The sequence below is a fragment of the Natator depressus genome, chromosome 11, assembly GCF_965152275.1.
Source record: "Natator depressus isolate rNatDep1 chromosome 11, rNatDep2.hap1, whole genome shotgun sequence".
Classification (NCBI taxonomy): Eukaryota; Metazoa; Chordata; order Testudines; family Cheloniidae; genus Natator; species Natator depressus.
Window position 1 is genome coordinate 59,153,967 of NC_134244.1, and position 24,723 is coordinate 59,178,689.

The following is a 24,723-nucleotide window of genomic DNA, read 5'->3' on the forward strand; positions in this document are numbered from 1 at the left end:
TTTTAAATTCATCTTTAATAATCAAAGTCACGAAAGCAAATAAATCTGCAGAATATTTGGGATTATACATTTTTTCTTTGGATTCATAGATTTAGTCGATCAAGAATTCTCTAGGCACAAGATTTTTATCCTGAAAGCATTCTTGGTTACAGGGGCAGATTCTGCTCTCTGTTGCACCTGTGGACATCTCGAATAGCTCCTCTGAAATCAGCAGATTTACACTGATGTAACCGAGAAGACAGTCTGGTCCAGGGAGATTTCTTTATAAAAGCCACCTTTCAATGGAAAGAAGGAGACAGTGCAGATGTCCTGATGTGTCTTTTGTATTTTTTAGAAAGCAACGTCAGGAAGATTGACTTGGCAACCAAGAAGTAAAAGCACAGTCTAGAGTTTGGACCTTCCAAATAAACCCAGCCATTTGTCTCTTAATAGAGAGATCCCTGGACCAGAAGATTGATGAACAAACGGGACTGATGGGGGTTGACAATTGAAAGAAAGTAGGGACTGATCCAAGGCTTACAGAGACCTGTCAGGCCTGGGCTTGCCTACAATCTCCTCCAACAAAAGAGCTCCTGAGGGAAGGAGGGGATTAGTCTAAAGTTGAGTGAAGTTTCCAGGGAAGATGGTTTCTTGGATAAAGTCATCAACAAAAGGAATTGTTTGAAACTATTTGTTATAATTTCCAAGGGGGAGCTTCTGCCATTACTAACAGGATTATCACTCTACCGATTCCACACCAGCAGAGCATTGGAAATGTGCATTGTGGGCCAGCTGTTTAGAGCCTAATTCAGAGGTCTTCTTATGCTGTATCCAAAAGATGTGTAGGTGTTGATGAGAGCGAGCGCAGTGCAGAATTAAGATGATTGAAAACAAAGATTGGTTATGGTAAAATTGTTGCATAGAGCACTGATGCACTAATGAGTTACCAGCCTGTTTTAATATCCTTGATCTCTAGGCTGCTGACAGACTATGAACAGAAAAGGTACTTTCTGGTGTCTCCTGACAGGGAAGGCTGGTGGGAGTAGCTGGGAGTTCTTTCACTCCTACCACATTTCTCACAGGGATTCTTCCTGGAAGAAGTTAGAAGAAGAGTTCTTACTAACAGTGCTTTTCTCTGTTTCATTCAATCATCTAAAGCACCTTTGCTCATCTCCTAGTATTTGGAGAAATCCGGAAACTGGAAGCCTCAGCATAGTCACAAAGCAAAGCTGTGAGGGAAATTTAAGCAAAGAAATTATTCTAAAGGCCTGATCCTGCAAACCTTACATGCGTGAATAATCCTTACTCACCTAAGTAGTGCCACTGAAGTGAATGGGAGAACTTGTATGAGTAAGGAATATGCTGATGATTAAAGTGTGCAGGATTAGACCCTAAATCAGTGATGACTTAGGACATACTTTGAATTTCTTAGCATATTTCACAATCTTAATGCTATCTACCTTGACAGGGAGACAAACTATGACTTTTCAATTTATACATTGTATGGACCTAATTCTCATTTACACTAAGTCCCCTTTACACAACCTCAATGTGGGTGTTACTTATGCCCACTTTCCAGCCCCTTTACAGTGTCAGAGGGAATTTAGTGTAAATAATATGACCCTCTGATTCTGATTTTGAGTTGATTTGTGCAGCTTTAAATTGGGAGTAATTCCACTATTCAGTGGGGTTATACTGGTATAGGTGTGGGATAAGCAAGGTAATAGATTCACAGATTCCAAAGCCAGAAGGATCCATTCTGATTATTTAATATGACCTCCTGTATAGCACAGGCCATAGAACTTCCCCAAAATAACTCCTGGAGCACATCTTTCAGCAATCTTGATTTAAATGTTGTCTCAGTAATGGAGAATCCACCAATTTACCCTTGGTAAATTGTTCCAATAATTAATTACTCTCACTGTTAAAAATGTATGCCTTATTTCCAGTCTGAATTTGTCTAGTTTCAACTTCCAGCCACTGAATCATGTTATACCTTTCTCTGCTAGAATAAAGAGCCTGTTATCAAATATTTGTTTCCCATGCAGGTACTTACAGACTGCAGTCAAGTCATCCTTTAACATTCTCTTTGTTAAGCTAAATAGATTGAGCTCCTTAAGTCTAGCACTATAAAGCAGGTTTTCTAATCCTTGAATCATTTTTGTGGCTTATCTCTGAACCCCTTCCAGTTTATCAACATCTTTCTTGAATTGTGGACACCAGAACTGGACACAGTATTCCGGCAGTGGTTGCACCAGTGCCAAATTTAGAGGTAAAATAACCTCTTTACTCTTTCTCGAGGTTCCCCTGTTTATCCATCCCAAGCATCCCTTTTTGGCCAGTGTAACACTGAGAGCTCACTTTCAACTAATCTTTTTCAAAGTCACTGCTTCCTAGGATGGAGTCCCCTGTCCTGTAAGTATGGCCTAGATTCTTTGTTTCTAGATGCACGCCTTCACATTTAGCCTTATTAAAATGTATATTGTTTGCAGTACGCAGTTTACTAAGCAATCCAGATCGTTCTGTATTTGTGACCTGTGCTCTTCATTATTTACCACTTCCTCATCTCACGTGTCATCTGCAAACTTTATCAGTAATAATTTTATGTTTTCTTCCAGCTCATCAATAAAAGTGTTAAATAGTGTAGGGTCAAGAACAACTCCCTGTAGAAACCCACTAGAAACATACCCACTTGCTTAATGATTCCCCATTTACAATTACATTTTGAGACCTATTAGTTAGCAAGCATTTAAGCCATTTAATATGTGCCAAGTTAATGTTATATAGTTTTATTTTATAATCAAAATGTCATGTGACACCAAGTCAAAGGCCTACAGAAGTCTAAGTACATTACATCAACACTATTACCTTTGTCAACCAAACTTTTCAACTCATTTAAAAAAAAAAAAAAAAGACATCACGTTAGTTTGACAGGATCTATTTTCTATGCTGATTGCTCATAAATATATTATCCTCCTTTAATTCTTTATTCATTGAGTCTCTTTTGAGCCACTCCATTATCTAGCCCCAGGATCAATATCAGACTGACAGGCCTATAATTATCTAGGAGATCCCATTTACCCGTCTTAAATGATAGCACATTAGGTTTCTTTCAGTCTTCTGGAACTTCCTCAGTGTTCTAAGACTTATTGAAAAATCAACATTAACCACCAGTTCTTTTAAAACTCTTGGATGCAAGTTATAAGAACGTAAGAATGGCCATACTGGGTCAGACTGTCTTGTCTTCTGACAGTGGCCAATGCCAGATGCTTCAGAGGGAATGAACAGAACAGGGCAATTACCAAGTGACCCATCCTCTGTTGTCCAGTCCCAACATCTGGCAGTCAGAGGATTAGGGACACTCAGAGCATGGAGTTGCATCCCTGACCATCTTGGCTAATAGCCATTGATGGACCTATCCTCCATGAATTTATCTAATTCTTTTTTGAACCCAGTTATACTTGTGGCCTTCACAGCATCCCTGGCAATGAGTTCTTCAGGTTGACTGCATTTTGCAAAGAAGTACTTCCTTGTATTTGTTTGAAACCTACTGTCAATTTCATTGAGTTACTCCTGGTTCTTATGTTAGGTGAAGGGGTAAATAACACTTCCCAATTCACTTTCTCCCCACCATTCATGATTATATATTCACACACATACACACCCACCCACCCACCCACCCATACCCCCAGACCCCTCTCTCTCATATACCCCCTTAGGTCCTCTCTTTTCCAAGCTGAATAGTCCCTCTCTTGTTAATCTCCCCTCATAGAGAAGCTGTTCCATACGCGTAACCATTTTTGTTGCTGTTCTCTGTACCTTCTCCATTTCTAATATATCTTTTTTGAGATGGAGTGACCAGAAATTTATGCAGATTCAAGGTGTGGGCAAACCATGGATTTATATAGTGACATTATGATATTTACTGTCTTATTATCTATGACTTTCCTAATGGTTCCTAACATGGTTAGCTTTTTAGACTGCCGTTGCACATTGAGCGGATGTTTTCGAGAACTATCCGCAACAACTCCAAGATCTCTTTCTTGAACGGTAAAAGCTAATTTAGACCCCATCATTTTGTATGCATATTTTGGATTACGTTTTCCAATATGCGTTTATCAATACTGAATTTCTTCTGCCATTTTGTAGCACAGTTGCCCAGCTTTGTGAAATCCCTTTGTAACTATTCACAGTCTGCTTTGGACTTAACTATCTTGAGTAATTCTGGATCATCTGCAAACTCTGCCACCTCACTGTTTACCCCTTTTTCCAGATCATTTCTGAATATGTTGAAGAGCACTGATCCCAGTACAGATCCCTGGGAGACACTGCTATTTCCCTCTCTCCATTCTGAAAACTGACCATTTATTCCTTCTCTTGGTTTCCCGTCTTTAACTAGTTACTGGTCCACGAGTATTCCATGACTCCACTGCATTTATTTGGAATACAAAATACATGAAATACAAAATTTATTTGAGCATAAAATTATGTGAGCTGCAGCTCACTTCATCGGATGCATTCAGTGCATTTTTCCACTGCATGCATCCGATGAAGTGAGCTGTAGCTCACGAAAGCTTATGTTCAAATAAATTGGTTAGTCTCTAAGGTGCCACAAGTACTCCTTTTCTTTTTGCGAATACAGACTAACAGGGCTGCTACTCTGAAACCAGTTGTTAGATGGTAACAGCTTTTTTAACAAGTAGAAAGGCATGGTGCATTTCAAATTTGTATTATTGACCATAATGGCTCTCCATTGTCATTGTATAGTCGTTTACAAGTGCAAAATGGGTGTCAAAAGCTACCAAGTCAGAATGGTAGTGTTTTGCACTCTCTTTGGAAAGGTGTAAATGAACACACAAGGTGCAGGGCAGTGGAGAACCAAGGGCTATAAGGTCTATTCTGGAATGATTATGGTCTGATGTCTCTTCCTAATTAGGGGCCAATAAGCACCAAAAACATGTTAAATGAAAGGATTTGTAGTGAATAGATGGTGACAGAATTCTGGAAGCTGGAAGATTGGAAGCAGACCACTTTTTCAGAGTGGTGTCTGTTGGGACTATGCATTACAGATTCCTATGGAAAGTAGTTTTTGCAATTGCAGAACAGCTACTTTTCAAAGCTACCTTCCCTTGCCCCATAAAACTCAAATTGCCAAAGGGACAAATCATACCTTATGCTCCTGTGGGTGGAGGAACATGAAGATCCTGGCAGAAGGATGTACTGCCCCTCAGCACTCTTTTCCTATTCTTGATCCCATGGTGGAAGTGGTCCATGGATCTTCTGTTTAGAAAATTTGTAGGAGGGACTTTGGGATGGAGAGGGAAGCTGCCTGCTCTACACAGCATCATTGATACTACCTGCCAACACCTGCCAACAGGGATTTTCTTCTTAAACTACTGATGACTGGGGAAGCCCGAACTTAAGCAGGTTTCCCTTTTGAGATTTGACACACACACCCCAGCCCAGCAATGATTTCAGGGGCAACAGCTAGCCAGGGAACACCATGTCTGGACAAAACCCTTTACAAATGGCATGAAGAGGAAACCTTGATAGCAGCATCAGCAGAGAGGCCAAGGGCTGAATGAACTGTCCTCTCCCGCGACACTCCCTCAAAACAGGGATACGGTTAATTAGTAGGGTAGGGTGGGGGACATAAGTGGAGAACTTCAGGCTCCAGCCCCACCACCACACCAAAAAAGCAGGTCATACAAAAATACATATATTTAAAAAGAAATTTGAGTGAAAAAAGCCATTTAACTTATAAACATCCTTTTTTAAAATGTGCACAGTTTAACAGCAGATTTTTTTAATGAATATTTGCCTTTAAGATAAATAAATAAATCAAACAACCTCCGTGCCAGGTTAAGATTCTCTCTGTTTTGCTTCAGCCGAGAGCGAACTTTTATGGCCAATTTATAAATCCCAAGAAAAAAGAAGAGTTTTCTAATACAAATGGTGACAAAACTCTATCCATAATGGCACAAATGGGCAATGCACCGTGCACAAAAAAATCCCACCATAACCCAGAACTGCATTTGGGGAACACAGATAAAAGACCTGACTTGGGTCATGTGACAGGTGTCACTTCAGTAATGATATTGGGGGCAGAGATAAAAGTCCTCTCACTCTGGTCATGTGACACAGCTTCATTACTCTCACAGCAGGTGGTCTGCGAGGCTCAATGCCTTTATTTTATTTATTTATTTATTCTGTGATAATGAGAAAATGTTTAAACTCCCATCCCTGTGTTTAAACACTTCTTCCTGCTGACAGCAGTGGGGGATCCCTTGATCAACTGTCAGATTGGAAAGTGCAATTTTTCTGGAAAGTAAACATCATGTTTGCCAGTTGGAAATAATTTTCTGTTTGTTGGGACTGCTGTTGTTGGAGTGAGGGAGCCATGTCATGGCGTCTGACAAGTTGGGAATGGGGTATAAGAAACAGGCTAAAAAATACCTTTTGTACTGTGCCTCTGATAACAAGAGTCTGAGATTTTTTGAGATTTCACTATTGTCATGTAGTAAAAATAAAATCACTTAAGGACTGTATATGAAAAACTTTTAAAGCAGTGGCTCAGACTGAGGATGGACACGTGGGACCTACTGTTAGCTAAACCCACTGTGTTTTAATAGAAACTTTCCTTCATCTCGGGCGATTAGCCAAGATGGTCAGAGATGCAACCCCATGTTCTGGGTGTCCCTAAGCAGGGACTGGATGACAGGGGATGGATCACTCAATAATTGCCCTGTTCTGTTTGTTCCCTCTGAATAACATAAAGGAGACTCATGAGCTTCCAGCCCTCTGTGTGGGATAAGACAACGAAGTGGATTTTATGGTCCTACATTATTTTTTCAAACTTGGTGAGCGAGCTGGCTATAGGGGATGGCATTGGTCACTGTCAGAGGGCAGGATACTGGGCTAAATGAACCGCTGGTCTGACCCCGAATGGCCATTCTTATGAAAATGAAGTAGAACTAGAGAAGGACTAGGTGATGATGATTGTATTGGGAAGAGTATATTACACGGATTTGACATCACAGCAATGAGACGTTCCCTTTTTTCAAGGATGAGAAAAATTAAAGACAACTATCATACAACACAAACAATGAGGGTTAATGGAAGTCAGTGGGAGTTTGGAGCGTAACAAGGAATGTAGGCTTAGGTCCTATGATTACAGGAATTAAACCCAGCTATGATAACTGGCGTGTTATGTCTGAAGTCATAGGTACACGATACCATGAAACTGTTCATAACTTCCTTGAAATCAAACAAAATATAACTTTATGATCTGTACATTTTCTCTCTTCTATTAGACAAATATATTTTAAATCAATTCTCATTAAAAAAACTAAAGATACACTGTGTATAAGATTTCCATTAAAAATGGTTTAAATGTACATTCACACAGAGACTCACACAGCATTGTATATGCAAACAGGAGGAACCATGTTAAACTTGACTGCAATATTCAATAAGGTAAATGGCAACATTTGCTTACAAATGATTAGAAGTTTTCATTCCACATTGAAAGTGTATTTAATTTATACTAAGTTGTGAATTAATAATATTTCATTTCTGAGCATGGTCAAGTGTGTCCCCTGTGTGAGTCAGCTAAGAGACCTTCAGTGTACTGATGAAATGTACTATGAGCTAGTTGTATGTGAAAATTTGCTGCATGGAAGCCTTGTTCTCTCAACATCTTACTCTGGTGCCTGAATGTTAGTGTCCAAGGGACAGAATTAGATTGGGGTTTTTTGGTTTTTTTTCTTCTTCTCTTGATAAATGTCAGTACTAAGGACTCACTTCCCCCCCATTATATGAAGTTTCGGTTTGTTACAAGAAAAGATTTGAGGCCAGATTCTGATCTCATTTACACACAATAAAAAGAGAGTACCAACCACTACCACCTGGAGTATATCACTCCAGATACAGGCCCTGATTCAGGACAACACTTAAGCACATGCTTAATTGGAAGCATGTGCTTAAATGCAGTCCTGAATAAGGGCGCTCTCCTGAATTGAGCGTAGCCTACTCCTCCACCCTTCAATTAAGCTATGGCACTCCAGGTTGGCATAGATTTAAGAGAGATCAGAATCTGGCTTTTTGTCAGCAGTCATTAAAAATATACAATTTTTTAAATGATAACATTCATTTAGCAGACTGACAGTTTGCATCTCTGAAATGGGGGATTTCCCTGGGGAATCTCTGAGTCAGTACAGCCGCTAACACTGAAGCAGCTCTGAACAGTAGATTATCCCTCTCCAAACCGAACAAGTATGAACAGGCCAGACATGAGAAAGGGTTTATTTGGGGTTATATAGGAAATAGAGCCCCTGCTTTTCCTCAAGGCCCTCTAAAGGTGACAGCACAGAGTGTTAGTCACAAATGTTGGAAAGAACCGGGAGGATCATGGCACCAAACTGTAACTGCCTTAGACATGAGACTCCCTGATCTCTGACAAACACTCTGACATTTGGCAGCCTGACAGCTTCACAGTTCCATAAGAAGCTTCCTAATTAGAGCCTCTGTGAGAAATAATCCACAACTTGAAGTTTGTCTCTGACTTCCTCGCTGTACTGTTTTCCTTTTTTGTTAGTTCCCATTCTCTCTCTTTTTCTTCCTCTTCTCACTGCTTTCTCTCTCACACTCTCACTGCCCCTCCCCTCCCTCTCTGCAGGCAGGGGCAGTGAAGTGTAAGGCAAGACAGATGTTGATTTCTTTCTGTCCCTTCAGCTAAGTACACACATGGGCAGAAGTGCACCTTCTGCGATCTAGGGTCACCTTTGGAGATGGCAGATAATACGGAAGAGAGCACAGCAGAAAGTGAGGCAATGAGACAAAAACGATTCAGTATAACTAGTCTGCAAAAAAAGGGTTCATTTCATCCAAGTTTGAATAAGCTAGAACAAGAGATGGGCCTAGACCAAACCCCTGGATACAAACACTTTCTAACTGTGGGGCAGCAAGAGACTGTATATTCTCGATCTGGATCCAGATCTGAATTTTGCAGCTGTACCCCAAATCTGTACTGGGCTGACCCACTATCCTGGATCTGCACAACCTTGATTTTCGGTTGGATGAGAAGGTGAACTATGGAGGAGAATTTAGCAGCTCAGGCCCCTATATTTAGAACACCGCTTACAACAGAAATAGCGCTGTTGTATGGGGTGGGAGGAATTCACCCAGTAGACCTGAAGAGGAGAACATATCCTTAAATGTACATGTGCCATTAAAAATGTCTCGTTTGTGGAGCTTATCGTTTTGGGGCACATTCTGCCACCTTTACTCACACTGAGTTGTACCTTACTCTCCAAGTAGTCCAAGAATCCAGCCCTTGGTGAGCACTTTAAGCACAATAAACAGTGCTATCACCCTTGGAATTTGACCACATTAATAAGCAGTATCTGCTATCACAAGTTTATGCGACTTAATGGATCAGATTCAATGGGGGGACAGATTGTTTTAGATGCGAAATCCCAAAACCCTTTACAGAGCAGTCAGACTGGCAGCACAGTCACGAACACATGACAGTCATTATTTCACTCAGCAGTAGCTTACTCACGGGACTGGGCATTAGAACCAGCTTTACGGAGCCAGGGAATTCAATTCCCATCTGCTACTTTTTTCAAAGGAGTGCCATAGACTCTAACTCCCACCTGGACAGTCACCAGTGGTGGGCAGAACCCAAGGGATTTTGGCTCAAGCTGATAAATGATGGACAGGCCTGCATATATTCCGTAGGACTGCTCTGCAGGTGTCAGCATTAAGTAGGATCCCAAATCCCATTGTGGAGCTTGAATCTACAATTATTAACCATTAACCTTAGTGGAAATTCGAGATTTAATTCAAAGCATCCAATGAGACTACATGACTTGTGTGAAATCATTAAGGCTCTTGATCCAGTGCCCATGAAAGTCAGTGGGAGTCTTTCCACCGGATCAGGTCCTCAGAGAATCAATCCTTTTAGTTACAAATATTTTTATTTGCAAACATTGCAGATGTCATTCTAATCCTTGCAAATCCAGGTACTTCAAATACTGCACCTGTACATGCATCTGTTTCAGAGTGATCTGGATCAGTTGGTAAACGGGGCACAAGCAAACAACGTGTTTTAATACAACTGAATGTAAATGTACACATCTTGGAACAAAGAATGCAGGCCACACTTAAAGGATGGGAGTACTTGTGGCACCTTAGAGACTAACCAATTTATTTGAGCATAAGCTTTCGTGAGCTACAGCTCACTTCATCGGATGCATTCAGTGGATTTTCTAGTCTCTAAGGTGCCACAAGTACTCCTTTTCTTTTTGCGAATACAGACTAACACGGCTGCTACTCTGAAACTTAAAGGATGGAGGACTCTATCCTGGGAAGCAGTGACTCAAAGAGATTTCCAACAACAGATGACCTTCAAGTAAATACAGCTGTTCCCCATGGCTCATATTTACAAATGCTCCCTAAGCAGACTGTAGCTGTGGATTCTCTGAGACCATATTTAGTGTTTTTATATAAACTGAATAGATTTGTATTGTTCAGGTGCACTCCATCTACATACAACGCTTGTACTGAAAAACTCATTTTGCAGTTCACTAACTATCTATAGAGCCCAAATCAGAACACCCTGAAGCAGCAGGAGGGTAAGGCTGCATCTATAACCATATGCCAATGCTGTCTCCAGCTTCTGCAATGGGACATATCAAAACTTGGCCTCCAAACACCTCAACATTTTGGAGTCAGATCCAGAACCAAACTTTGTGATGTGGGCCCCTCTCTAATTTAGTGCATGAGCTACTATTCAGATTAGTACCGACACAGATGAAGAGGAGAGCACAGACTTGGGGAAGGTATTCATTCAGCAGTGGCCTGATAGAGGTTTGTGGTAGAGAACACAGGGGAAATGAGACAGAGGCACAGGTGTCGACTTTCAGCTTTCCCCGGAGGTGCTCCACCCTGAGGCTCCGCCCTACTCCGCCCTCTCCCCCAAAGCCCCACTCTCACCCTGCCTCTTCCTGCTCCTGCTCCGCCCCTCCCCGAGACTCTGCCCCACCCAGCCTCTTCCCCCAAGTGCGCCCCGCCCCGCCCTTGCTCACTAACACAGATTATACCATCTGAACACTTGTGAAAACTAAAGTCATGTTATGAAAGGTCCTTCATACCTTGGATTAAATGCTGATCAACAGCCTTCCCAAGACAGAAGTGCAGTCACGTGTCTATACCCACTTATCCCAGTGTGTCTGACAAAGCAAATATTAGCAGTCAAGAACGTTGAGCTGATTATGCAGAATCTCTGAAGGATATGCCTTCCCTAGGATTTGATTTTATTGGTAACTAAGGGTGGGATTTTCAAAGGCACTGAAGAGAATTAGGTGCCCATATCCCACTGAAAAAAATCACAGCTTTAGCAATAACCCAACATTAGCTTAATCTTAAAACTTCCTCCCCATGCTTGGCTGTTCCTAGGTTTTCCCCACAAAAACCTCTGTTCCAAACCCTGGTTTTCTCTATGCCTGAAAGAGGCCATGGCTCATCTTATATCCTGGCTGTATGTAACTAAACCTTCTCAGCAATAATTACATCGTAACCTAATGCAACATTCCAGCACCTGGTAACAGGATGATTCAATAGAGGAGCCCTGTGTCCTTAAACAGGGGGCTTGAGTCTGCCACACTCTTGTAAAGAAGAAGCAAAACTACTACCACAGGTAAGGCCAGATACAAGCTGACTCAAAGCAAACCCTTAGCACTAGGGTTGATCACTTAGAAAACTGGAAGAAACTAACATGCCGAACACCAAGATGACTTCAGCTCCATTTTCAAAGGCAGGTGCTGCACGTGCAAATGCTGAAATGCCAACCTTGTCCCAAAACATCAGATGCAACATTAAGGAGGTAGCCCAGCATGCACCTGATGAGTGCAAATGCTGATCGGGTGTGAGACAAACCAAAGTTATGGTTCACAGGATGCATGATCATAGAATCATAGAGCTGTAGGACGGGAAGCTCCACCTAGATTGTGTTTCCATAATTTGTTTACGAGAAGGTTGTGCAAGACCATATCAAAAGCCTCATTAAAGTCAAGATATACCACATCTACGGCTTCCCCCTATCCTCAAGGCTTGTGATCCTGTAAAAGAAAGCTATTAGGTTGGTTTGACATAATTTGTTCCTGACAAATCCATGTTGACTGATGAGATGCTGGAGCTTCTCACTTTAGTAGAAGTCACAGCAAGTCTGGTTCAGGCAAACCTGGGATCCCCTAGGAAGCCATTCAGTTGGACATGTGTCTGCAAGACCCAAGAGTCCATGTATGTCCTCCTCCTCTACAGCCAACCTCAAACAGCTCCACTATAGGGGGTGGGGTGACCAGACAGCAAGTGTGAAAAAAATCAGGGCACTTATTTTCCAGGGTCAGGTGTATAGTTACCTATATAAGACAAAGCCCCTAATATTGGGATGTCTGGTCACCCTAATGGGAGGGAAGGAGGGAGGTGTTAGTTTTGTAGTGTGGGGGCTTGCAGAGAATGCACCCAGAAATGGTTTGTGCATTGCCCCTAGAGGGATTGAGTTATCTCCACAGAACTATCAGTCAGCCCTAAGGAGCTTGTATTCCACACCAGGAGCAGAAGTGGTAAACATGTCAGTGCCATTTCACCCTGTTCATATGGGGTAGGGTTCCAGTGACCCAAAGCACCTCTGTTGGTACACTTTTAGGCAGTTTTGACAGCCTGGAGTCAGCTGGAGGCAGCTGCTACGTTCAGAGCTATAATCACCACCAAGGCAGACTGTGCCCGGATGCTGCAGGACAACATGGAGCAGAACTGCCATTTTTAAGCAGACAACAGATGAATTTTTAATTCTTCAGGGCTTTTTGCTCCACTACTTATAGAAGGTCAGATCAGCTTTTGCAAGGTAGCCACGGGGACAATATCCCAGCCATACACACCTTGGAACCTCTGTGGGAAATTCAAGAAAGCAGCTGATTGGAGTGAATACAAGGAGCCATGCCATTCAGGTTTGGCAGATGAGCTCATACAATTCTCTATATTTTCCCATATCCTGTAGTTAATTATCTGTGTGTGACAGTCTGTACCACAGTCACACCCATGGAGGGGACTCTGATGGAGTTAATGCATTAGCTCAAACTCAGTTATCCAACTGGAAAACAACAGGGTCTGGAGGAGCTGTGAAGACCAACTGCTCACCTGCTCCATCCATGGCGCTGGTCCCAAACTCCTGTGAAATCCAATCCCCAGGGAGGACCTTCCATCGGGTCCTGGGGTGAAGTGGATACTCTCTGCTTCTGTTCTCACCTTTCACAGCAAGCTCTGCTAAGTTTAGCTGCCGTCCATTCACACGAGCAGAGAAGGAGAATATAGCCCTATCTGACAAATTTCTATTGCTTCTGCCATGCTCCTAGTTAACAGTTCAGAGGGAAGTAGACAGAGAAGCTTGTCACTGATAACTGGAGTCTCAGCCGTCAGCAACAGCTGACGACCAAGCCGCGGTGCTCAGGCCGAGTGGTGGAAGCAAGAGTTCGGCCTACCAGTTAGAGCTGGGTCTAGGGCGGAAAGAGTCCAGGAAACAAGCTCAGGGTCAGTATCGGAGGGATGGAAGCCAAATGCCACAGCCAGGGGTAAACCGGAGTCATAAGCCAGAAACGGAGCCCGGCATCAGTACCAGAGAGGCAGAAGTCAACTGACAGAACTGGAGGGTCAGCCAGAGGCAGAGCAGAGGATCAAAGCCAGAAGGCTGGGGCTAGGGCCTGGCACATGGTACACATTGAGCAGCCACTGATCTGCTGGGAGGGTCAGGCTTATAAGCAGGGCTGTGGCCACCATGTCAGTTCCAAGGCAGTGCAGGTGGGCTCACTGGTTGCCTAGCAGTGAAATTAGGGAGCTGGTCAGCACTGGCCCTAGCTGTTCTGGGCCCTGACAGCAGCACACATTTTAGTAAGCTGCGCCGTACCTCCACGAGCTACACTAGCTCATGCTCCACTGAAGGAACAGCGAATACCATAATGCACGGTTAGATCCATGTCAATGTAGGTTTGGTCTCTCCTTTGTTCAAATGAATCCTCCAAATGGCGCTGACGCAAGCAAATGAAGCCTTCCATCTCAGGCAGATGTCTGAGCTCTCAGCATGGTATCCAGATTTACCATGTGTTCAAAACCACTTTAAAAGGGCTGGACAGTCTTTTTATACATATTATAAACTCCCACACTCTCTCGCTCTCTCACCCACACACACAAAATAATAGTACTAATGAGAATTGAAGCCAGTCATTGTATGATCTCACTCTAACCCATTTAGAGAATAATCTACTCTAGATATTAATATTTTTATTAATGTAGATCCTTTTATCCCTGTATTTTGGCACCAGGTTCTGATTTATTAATAGCTGGTTCTCCCTGGACTAGGGGGAGCAGGATACCATGTTGCGATAAGCTTTAATAACTCACTGTTACCCATTAGTAAATCACAGGCTCACACTTTGCATTCATGGACAGAATTGAGTTAGTTCCCTTCACCTGAAGTATCTTTGCCCTGTTGTGCAAAACTACCTGCTAAATGATTTTTATTAAACCCGCTGAGATCTTTAACCTGGATTCAGCAGGCTCTGCTGAACTTTTAACTATATTTCAGGGAACGGAGACCAAGTGCGATAGAAGAATTAAAGGTTTCAGAGTAGCAGCCGTGTTAGTCTGTATTTGCAAAAAGAAAAGGAGGACTGGTGGCACCTTAGAGACTGGTTAGTCTCTAAGGTGCCACCAGTCCTCCTTTTCTTTTTAGGAGAATTAAAGAATTTCACTGGCTGTTACTGCCCATATTCAGGCTGCCCATCCCATAACAGGGTGTTTTTCCGCAGGCAGCAGCAGTATAGCATGCAGCAGAATTAATGGATTTATTATTTTAGAGGAGCTCATGTTATTTTAATGTCTCCCAGTTTGAAGGGAGGGTTGAAATTAAGGCCAACCTATTTGCATGGTGAATAAAGTTATCCACCCACCACAAATATGCAGAAATAAATGCCTTCTAATGAACCCTGGAGGGCTGAGCCTTTGATATGGATCCTGCTAGGGGCATGGGGGGAGGAGGGGAGAAGTTCTAGCCAGACTGAAACCCAGCATGGCACAGAGGGTAGGCAGGCCAAGCAGTCTTCCTCAGAATGAGAGCGAAAGGAAATTGGATTATCTTGCTAGCACTAGCAGTTGGTGTTTTTCTATAGTCAAGAATCTACAGCTGAGAGGCCCCAGTTGGGAAGTTAAATTCAGCCTTGTTTAAACAGCGTGCCTCCTCCCTCATCAAAACAAAACAGATCATTGCGTCCGAGATCCAAAAAGCCTAAATCTGCTGCTCTGGCTGGATCCAGAGCTGGTACAGAAAGAATAAAAACTTCTGGGTTTGAATGTTGTTCTTGTGGCTGCTGAAACAGAGAGAGAGAGAACGAACACACACAGACAGACATTACTCTCTTTGAATGTGACATCTGGCTTTCAAGGAGCTCCCACAGCAGGCAGAATCAGAGCAGCACACACTTCAGTTCCCTCAGACAAATCTATTGCCGTTTACAACGCACCAAATAAGCTCAAAAATCAACAAATGCAGCTGAAGTCCCTTAACAGAGAAAATCTGGTTAAATGGGTCGTTTCCTGGGAACAAATTGCTGGATAAAAGAATACCCTGGCAATGGGGATGTTCTCTGTGTTGTCAAGGGTCCCTTAAAAAGACCATTTTACTATGTTAACCCTTTCCTTCTAGAAAGGCAGAGTATGCAGTAGTAAGACACCAATGGCTGGAGAGTGGCAAAGTAGAAAGATAACCTGATATAATAGCTGTTGAAAAAATTGAGTATCCAATGTGATGCCATAGTGATAGTGGGCAAATGCAATTTTGGGATGTAGAATGCGGGCTTCACATGTCATGGCAGACCACGGAGGTAATCCTTCATCTTGACTTGCAGACAGAACTAGAGGCATGCTTCCTAATAGAGACGAGGCAACGGTGGGAGCACAGAACAAGCAGGCTGGTGCCTAGGATCTGGCATTGCCCTCCTCCTGTGGGAGGGGAAAAGGAGTCACTAAGATCTCCCTTCTCTCCAGGTAGACATGAAGATAGAGGGGGGCGGGGTGGAGTAGGGCATATATAACACTGAAAGGAGTCTCAGAAAGCCACAAAGGAATCAAGATGTGATGTCCCAATATTGGTTCACAGTGTCTGTGCCACAATACTGCATCAGTAAATGAGTCACAGAAAGATGCAGCATCCTAATGGACTAGTGCAATGTCTCAAGAGCAGTGGGTCAGAACATTTGTTATTAAATGTTTATTTATTAAATATACTAAACTAACCAAACAATTATTAAAGACTCTTTGCAACTCCATTCAGTGGCAGACGAACCGGCCCTCCCACACTGTGAGTTGTTGGAATCCTTCAGAATAAGGCTGTGAGGTACTGAATGTGTCCTGTGAAGTGTTGCAGAGCAACTAGAGGAATTCACATCAGTCAGTACTCGAGTTGCCTGCGACAGCCTAAGTAGGTTGTATTTAGCTACAACGGTTTAGTATCAAAAGGCATTATGAACTTTAATGACCACAGGTGGCCAGGACAGGACCCCAACACCATTCTCGGTACTGACCCAGGAGAAAGCACCACCTACGGAATCACCAGTGCCACTCTCTGCCCCACCTGTGTCTTCCCTAGAGATCTCCCATCTAATAAAGAAGGTCCCTCAAGATGTATAAAGCCTTGTAGGTGAATGCCAAGGTAAAGTATTCCTGATCCAGACCCTGCAAGACATGCCAAATATAGAGGAGACTTTGTATACCCTCTGAATTCTTCAGGATTGTCATTAATTTGAACACCTTAATTTCTGGCTGGGGGATCAGATTCCCATATTTTTCCATGCTTTTACGGAGGTTACTCTGTTATATTTTTACAGAAACTGTGCAAAAACATTACAAGTAACAGACAGATCTTGGCAAGGGGAGAATGGGGAAGGTGCACACCATTTTCCTCATTTAAGCATGCAGGGAAATAGAACTCCCTTATCCAGCTGTGAGCCTTTCCAGTATGCATCCTGGAAGTATGGCTAATGTGTATCCCTCACACAGCTTGTAGGGTTTGATGCTATTCCAGGCATGCTTCATAGGGAATACACTGTTCAAAATAATTATCCATTTGAGCAGCGTAAGTACCAATCCATGCTAAAGCCACTCTGGCTGCTATCGGGGAATGAATTACAAAGCAAATGTGGCTATATGCATGCCTATAAATTTAAATTACTGGGGAGATCTATAGGTCTAGAGAGCATCAGTGACCAAAGAAAGGAGATGTCCAAATATGGTTACTTTCTCCGGCACAATGAACCAGATCCACAGCTGGTATAAGTCAACATACCTTTACTGGATTTCAATTAGGCCAATTTACACCAACTGAAGATCTGGCCCAATATTTCTAAGATCCGACCTTTTCTCTCTGTCCATGCAGTTAAAGCTCTCATCCGAGTCCCCATATCCCATGTTGATTCCTGTCACTTCCTCCTCATGGCTTCCCTGACACACACAACGTTCTACCTCCAGGTCAGACAAAACAAAGAAGCTGATTTTAGCAACTTTGCCTGGCAATCTAACTATGTTGCCTTCCACCGGATTTCACATCTCCTTTAAGCTTCTTGTCACTGCCTTCACGGTCCTGCATAACTCTGCTTCTCCCCATTAATCCATCTAATTACAATGCTAACTGGTTGCCCTTCATGGCACCAACAATGGCTGCTTAGTTGCCCTGTTTGTCTGCCTGCATCTCCTCCCCACCCGAAAATAGTCTCCCCGCTTTCTTTCACGTTGACCACAATGCATGGAATGGCTTTCCTGAATAGGTCTACAAAACCAATACCATCCCTTCCTTAAATCCCTCCAGAGCGCCCACATTATCTGTGATGACCACAAGAAACTAGATGACTCTTCCCCCTACTTAGCCATTTTATTTATTTATCTCAGGAGCGAACTGCTCACCTATGGCTACCTCTACACTTATGGCAGAGTGCCGAGAACCGACACTGCATGCCCAGTCAGCCTGGGCATACAGTGCAGTGTAGATGGTGAGTCGAGTACTGAACCTGAACACACCAGAACCCCCAGTGTACGTACCCTACATGCCCAAGCAGTGCCTCTCCCATCTGCACTGCTATTTTTAGCAGTACAGTGTCCCACTGCCTCCCCACTGCCAGACCCTTTCCCCACCCCAGCAAAAGACTCCGGCAGCAGGGAAAGGCTACAGCAGAGGACAGCTACTGGATCCTTTTCCCACTGCCTCTCCACTGTTGGAGCCACACACAGCAGACAGAGATGGGGACACAGCCCGCCTTTCTACATGCCACTATAAGTGCAGCCATAGCCTCTATGGAGGGAGAGGGTTGAATTTTAAAAGGTTGGGGTGCAAGGACGTTGGCGTTTAAGCTGGGAATTGGTGTAGGAGACACATCAGGGCTGAATTGTGGGGAGAATTTTGCGTGCGACTTAAATAAAACTAACAACCATGTAACTAACGGTGTGTACCTAGCAGCACCCTGATCACTCCGCCTCCTGGGGCTCAAGCGTAGTCTGCAACGTGTGACAAAGAACCAGGATTAGGGATACAAAAATCATTCATGCAGGAGACAAAGTGCTGTGGGATTTATTTGTTTTAGTGTAAATAATCCTTTCTGTGACTTGCCTCGTGATTCATTCTGATGCAAATCAATTTGCACCAACAGGAGCGAGGGAGTCACCAGATTTCTATGAAATGTAGGCAAGGCAAGGCAGAGACTGAACTGAGAGAAATCTGAGAGGGCTGGCGGACCACATATTGTCTCTCTTTCCCCTCCCAATCATCTGCCTGTCTCCTTTAAGGCCATAAGCTCTGTTGGGGCAAAGACTATTCCTCTGTGTCTGTAAAGCACATTGCATAGTTTGGGCACAAATTCGAATATATTTGCAACTAGTCCATATGGCCAAGAAAGAGGAAATTCTTGACAAATAATCGTGAGCAAAGGCAACACGGGAGGTAGCTGACCACAGGGTAAAGAACACTGTGGGATGCACCCCTTATATCCCCACAGGCTTAGGAAGAAGGCAGAACATAGGAAGGAAGATAGTGGTCATGGCCACAGTGCAGGGAAAGGGTTAACTGGATTCTGACTCTCTCACTGTTGAACTCAGTGATTCATTTTCTCTGTTCCTATTTCTGTCTTTCACTTTCTTCTCTGTCTTACAGCCTGATTAAAAACTCTTTGAGTTTGAAGGTTTTTGTGTCAAAACAGCTCTGCTGCCAGCTGGGTGCCAGGCAGTGAATATTCATGGTATTTAAATGGGACAGGATGGTGGGGGCTGCAGGCCAGGCTAGTTCACTCTTTTTAGATGGAGATTAACTGCCACTTTGCTCCATGTGTTCTTAATCACCACTGTTGTTAAAATATTACCTCTTCTGTTACAACTAATAATGGCCTAAACGAGGAACAGGCTCCTCCAAATTACATCAAACATGAAATGGTCACTTCTACTTTTCGGTTGCATTTCTTCCCACTTTGGTAACGTGTATTTTCATTTTAAACTAAAGATGTGCCCTGGTACCAGGTTGCTCAGTTGCAAGCTCTTACTATAGGGAAGAGTTGGGATGGCTTAAGAGAGTGGGGAATGGGATCTGGAGCTTTCACCTCTGGGTCACTGGTTCAGTAAGGGCAGTAGCTAGCCAAATGGTATTTACTGTCCCAGGGCTGCTTGGAGCCAGACCTCAAATGCGGTGATAGGTACTGTTTATTTCCCAGTAAACAAGCATCCATGATCTGCTGCTATAATTAAAACCCCTCCTTAGCAGGGTCAGAAGAGAGGCCAGTGACAGAAAGTACATGAATAATTAGCTCTCTTTTTGCACCTAGCCTAGGTGGTCTTTGCAAGGCAGAGACGGGCACATCAGCAAAGCCAGGTCAGAGAAGGGTGCCCTGCAGCTCCCTATGTGTTGCTTTTGTTCTGTGGATAAACGGAGGCAACAGTTTTAATTTCTGCAACAGCAACATTAACTATGGGCCAAATCAGAAGGTCCTTTATACTCAGCCCTCACTCAGGCACAGCTCCCACTGGGTCACATCCTGAAACCCCTACTCAGCCCTTACTCAGGCAAAATTGCCACTGAAGTCAAGGCCTGAGTAAGCTCCGTCTGAGGGATTTACACCATTCACAGCAATACCTAGAACAGTGTTTCCCAAACAGCAGGTCGCCACCCACCACCATGCTGTGGGAAGGTTCTAGCTGAGCGGTGGGCCTGAAAGCGAAACTGCCCTGCACTCACCCCCCAGTAGTGGCTCCTGTTCCAAGAGGCTGAGACCAGCTCCCCATTCCTGGCAGTGCGACCTGGCACACAGGGTAGCAAGGCCACTCATGGGCAGCTGGGCCAAACCTGGGTAGGACTGCGACCCCATACTCCAGGTTGCAAAGGCCTGAAGGAGGGAGCCAGGCCCCTGTGACCCCCCCCAGGACAGGAGCCACCACTGCAGAGTGAATGTGGGGTGGGCTCCCCCTCCAACCGCCTCCTTGCTGGGCCTCCCCTCTGCATTGGGCCAGGTTTAGGGTTGTGGTGCCAGGGCAGAGGGTGCTACTGCAGGTGGCCAGTGCCTGTGAGGCAAAGAGGAGGCAGTGGCAGCAGAAGAGAAGGATGCTGACCTATGATTTTTTGGGGGGTTGGGGGGGAGTACCCTCCAATTAATTTGGACTATGGGTAGGTTGCAAATAAATAAATAAAAAATAAAGTGTGGAGGGACACAACGTGCAGTTGGTGGGTCACCTTACTAAAATGTTTGTGAGCCACCGATTCAGACTGAACCTTGACGGAAGAGATTTCACCCATGAAAAAGTGGGACAGCCCTTGAAGGAAGTGTCTACCATCACTTGGAACCAATCTGCGTTATCCACAAAAAAAAAACCCCGTTATCCAAAAACAGGGAGTGTGAGGAGGAGCAGGAGGAGGAGGTGGTGGCGGTGACGACACAGGTGTGGTCCTTGGAGTCTGGCAGAACACCGCACTATTGATTTCATGTTTGCTTGAAAAACCAATAGGAGGGAGTTGCTGGAGTAAGGCTGATCTGCAGCCTGAACCAGACAATCTTCTTCCACAATGTCACATGCGTTCCCCAGAGTCACGGTCTTTCGGAGCAGGATGCAATTTATGGCCCTGCACACTCCTGTCAACACTAGTTGAACGGTCGACTTTCCCACTCTGAACTGGTTAGCGACGGATTGGTAGCAGTCTGGAGTGGCCAGCTTCCACAGTGCAATCAGCGCGCGCTTCTCCAGCGACAGGGAGCTCTCATTCTCATGTCCTTGTGCCGCAGGGCTGGGGCGAGCTTATCACACAGTCCCATGAATGTGGCTTTCCTCATCCCAAAGTTCTGCAGCCACGGCTCATCATCCCAGACGTGCATCACGATGTGGTCCCACCACTCAGTGCTTGTTTCCCGAGCCCAAAAGCGGCGTTCCACTGTGGTCAGCACCTCCGTGAAATGCCACAAGCAATCTCGTGTCGTAGCTACTACGTGTGGCGAGATCAATGTCGAACTCCTCTTGCCTTCGTAGTTTAAGGAATAACCCCTCTGCCACTCGTGGCGTGTTAGTGAGAGTGAGCAGAATACTGGTCACCAGTGCGGGATCCATTCCTGCAGCCTGAAGAGGCAGAGCGCGCGGTACTCAAACCGTTGAAAGGTGGCGCCAAATGCCGACGGAAGCACAGGGATTGCTGGGATGTGAAGCAATGCATCATGGGGCATTGGGACAGGACTCAGGATGCCCTGCGACCCCCTCCGCCTTCCCACAACCCTTAGCGGCAGAAGAGGAAGAGGTGCTCGGTGGGCTAGCTGCCCAGAGTGCACCGCTCCGAATACCGCTGCAAGTGCCGCAAGTGTGAACACGCTGTTGCGCAGGCAGCTGACAGCATGAACACACAACAGCGGTTTCCCTTCAGCGCTCTCCGAGCGGCGCGGTAACCGCCTGCGCTGTAACTCTGCCAGTGGAGGCATACCCTTACTATATATAAATATAAATAAAGGCACAGAACCATGAGATTGTCTAGAATTCAGATCTTTCTCAGTAGAACAGATGGATAGAGATTGCTTGTTTGGCGAGTTCACCATGAAGGAAAACCAAAACAAAAAGGCATTTAGAGAACCATTAGAGAACAGCAGACTTGAGCACTGGCCTGTTAGAATCATTAGTTTCCATGGGTGGCACCCAACATATACTGTCGTGGCCCTTTAAAATTCCTCTTGTCTGGCTGGAAATTTTCTTGCCTGCAGGGAAAATTCTACTGAATAAACAGTGAGTTCCTGTAACAGAAATTTAAAGATATTCTCTTCTAGCAGGAGAAGAGGAATTTTAAAGGGTGAGAACTTTGGTGGATCCACATTTTAGGACTCCACAGATTACACTTGACATTCAGGATGCATTTGGGCAGCTTGGCTGCAGAGGGAAAGTACTGTAACTTTAATTTTATCATGGCTACCTTTGTAAAGTACATCCCATTTAGGAAAAAAAAAAAACTTCTATTTAAATATTCAAAAGAATCTACTGGCCATATTATTACTTAAAGCAAACAGCTTCCCAAAGATTCTTGGTGCAGTATTTAAAAGTCCCTAATGTTCACAGTAATAATACTAAAGCCTTCAGATGTCTTATCTATTGAAGTTAAAAATGGCCTGAACTGAATGTGATTTTCCCTTGCACAGTGGCTGCCTCATTTTTTATGTGTGGTTTTTTTAGTAAATCAGATGGTACTTGGTACACACTTCTGGAGGAAGGAAAAAGAAAAAAAGATGGACTTAGCTCCCAGCAGGCAGAAGATGCGTGCTGTTTTCAAATACATTGACAGCCCCAGTCTATTCTTTGACAGACTGGACTGTCTCTTCCCTTCTTAAAATAATTTTCTTCAAATCTCTTAGCAATGTAAATTGTCAGGATGAAAATGCCTCTGAAAATGAAAGACCTAAGACACAGCACCACTGGAAAATACTCACTAGTAATTCACACTCCATGGCTATAAGTGGTTAGTAAGAAACCGTCCACAGAATATCTTCCAGTTTGCAGTGTTGTAGCCCTGTTGGTCCCAGGATATCCGACACATGGTGAGTGAGGTAATGTCTTTTATCAGACCAATGATAAACAGAATGTTAAACATAACTATAATAATAAGACTTTGCACTCCTTATTCGTGCCTAAACTTCTCTGTAGACAGATCTTCATATATCATACAGTGACATGCATCACACTATTTGATTAGCTGTCATGCCAAACCCACAAATCACTTCATCTGCTCCCATTAGCTCCACAAAAGGAAGGAATCTATAAAAACTGGAAACCTCACTGATGGCACCATTTTCCTCTAATGCAGGTGTCTGGAGGCATCTCTCTCTTCTTTCAGAACTACATGGGGGGGCAGATTGTTTTGTAAATAGGGGATTGTTTAAGAAAGAATGGTCATTTTCTAAAAACTATTAATCTTGATTGGAGTTAATTAGAATAGGTGAAAAGGCAAAAAAAAAAAAATTCAATGAGTCATCAAAGATGTAGCCCCAGGGCCCTAGAGGAAGTGGTGAATCTGATACCTGCCCTCACCATCTCCACTGCTTTCAGAGTAACAGCCCTGTTAGTCTGTATTTGCAAAAAGAAAAGGAGGACTTGTGGCACCTTAGAGACTAACCAATTTGAGCATAAGCTTTCGTGAGCTACAGCTCACTTCATCCTTGTCCATTCTCTTGCCTGGATTACATTCCCTCTCACTTCTTCACCAGGGCCGGCTCCAGGCACCAGCGTTCCAAGCAGGTGCTTGGGGTGGCAGTTAGAAAGGGGCGGCAGAGTTGCCGTGGTGGCGGGAATTCGGCGGCAGCCCCTCTGTCCTGCCAGCCGCAGCGGCAATTCGGTGGTAGCTGCTCCGTTTTGCCGTCCGAGGCGGCAGGTTTTTCCTCCACTGCTTGGGGCGGCAAAAACTGTAAGAGCCGGCCCTGCTCTTCACGCTAGTCTAACCAAAAATGCAGCTGCTGAATTGATTGTCCACTACCTTGGTCCAATCATGTCACCTTCCCCACCACCACCCTTTCATTTAATTCTTGTCCCCTCATATTCAAACTCCTCCACCTCCCATTTGAGGCCTATATTTCTGATTTCAGTCCCTATTCACTCCCTACATTCCCCCCAACCCTCTCCCCTTACTACTCCCTTTTCACACACACTCAGCTTTGCACTCATCATCAGTGATGAGCTGCCAAAATCTTAACAACCGGTTCCCTCCTCACCCCACGGAGGGGGGTCGTTTCCCACCCCTGCTCCCCAGGACCCCTGCCCCATCCACCCTCCACCCCTGACTGCCCCCAGAACCGGGCAGGAGGGTCTCGTGGGCCACTGTACTGGGTGTCCACCCCACCCCTAAGAGCCAGAGGGACCTGCCGGGGGGCGAAGTGGGGAGTCCCAGTGGTACTTACCTGGGGCAGCTCCCAGGAAGCATCCAGCAGGTCCCTCTGGCTTCTAGGGGCAGGGGAGCGAAGCTGGGGGGAAGCAGGGGGAAGCAGGGATCACATCAAAAGTGGCACCTTAGGCACTGACTCTGTGGGTGCTCCGGGGCTGGAGCACCAGCAGGGAAAATTTGGTGGGTGCAGCTCCCTACCCCACCCCCAGCTCACCTCCGCTCCACCTTCTCCCCTGAATGCACTGCCCTGCTCTGCTTCTCCATGC

At 44.5% G+C, this 24,723-nt stretch overlaps 1 protein-coding gene across 1 annotated transcript in view; it reads left to right on the top strand.

Annotated features, from left to right (window-relative positions):
• CDK15 (cyclin dependent kinase 15) overlaps positions 1–967 on the top strand; it is a 55,057-nt gene extending 54,090 nt beyond the window's left edge. The window contains exon 15 of the mRNA XM_074966884.1: positions 335–967. The gene's annotated coding sequence lies outside the window, so the exon portion shown is untranslated. The remainder of the gene's footprint in view (positions 1–334) is intronic.
• The last annotated feature ends 23,756 nt before the right edge of the window (positions 968–24,723 follow it).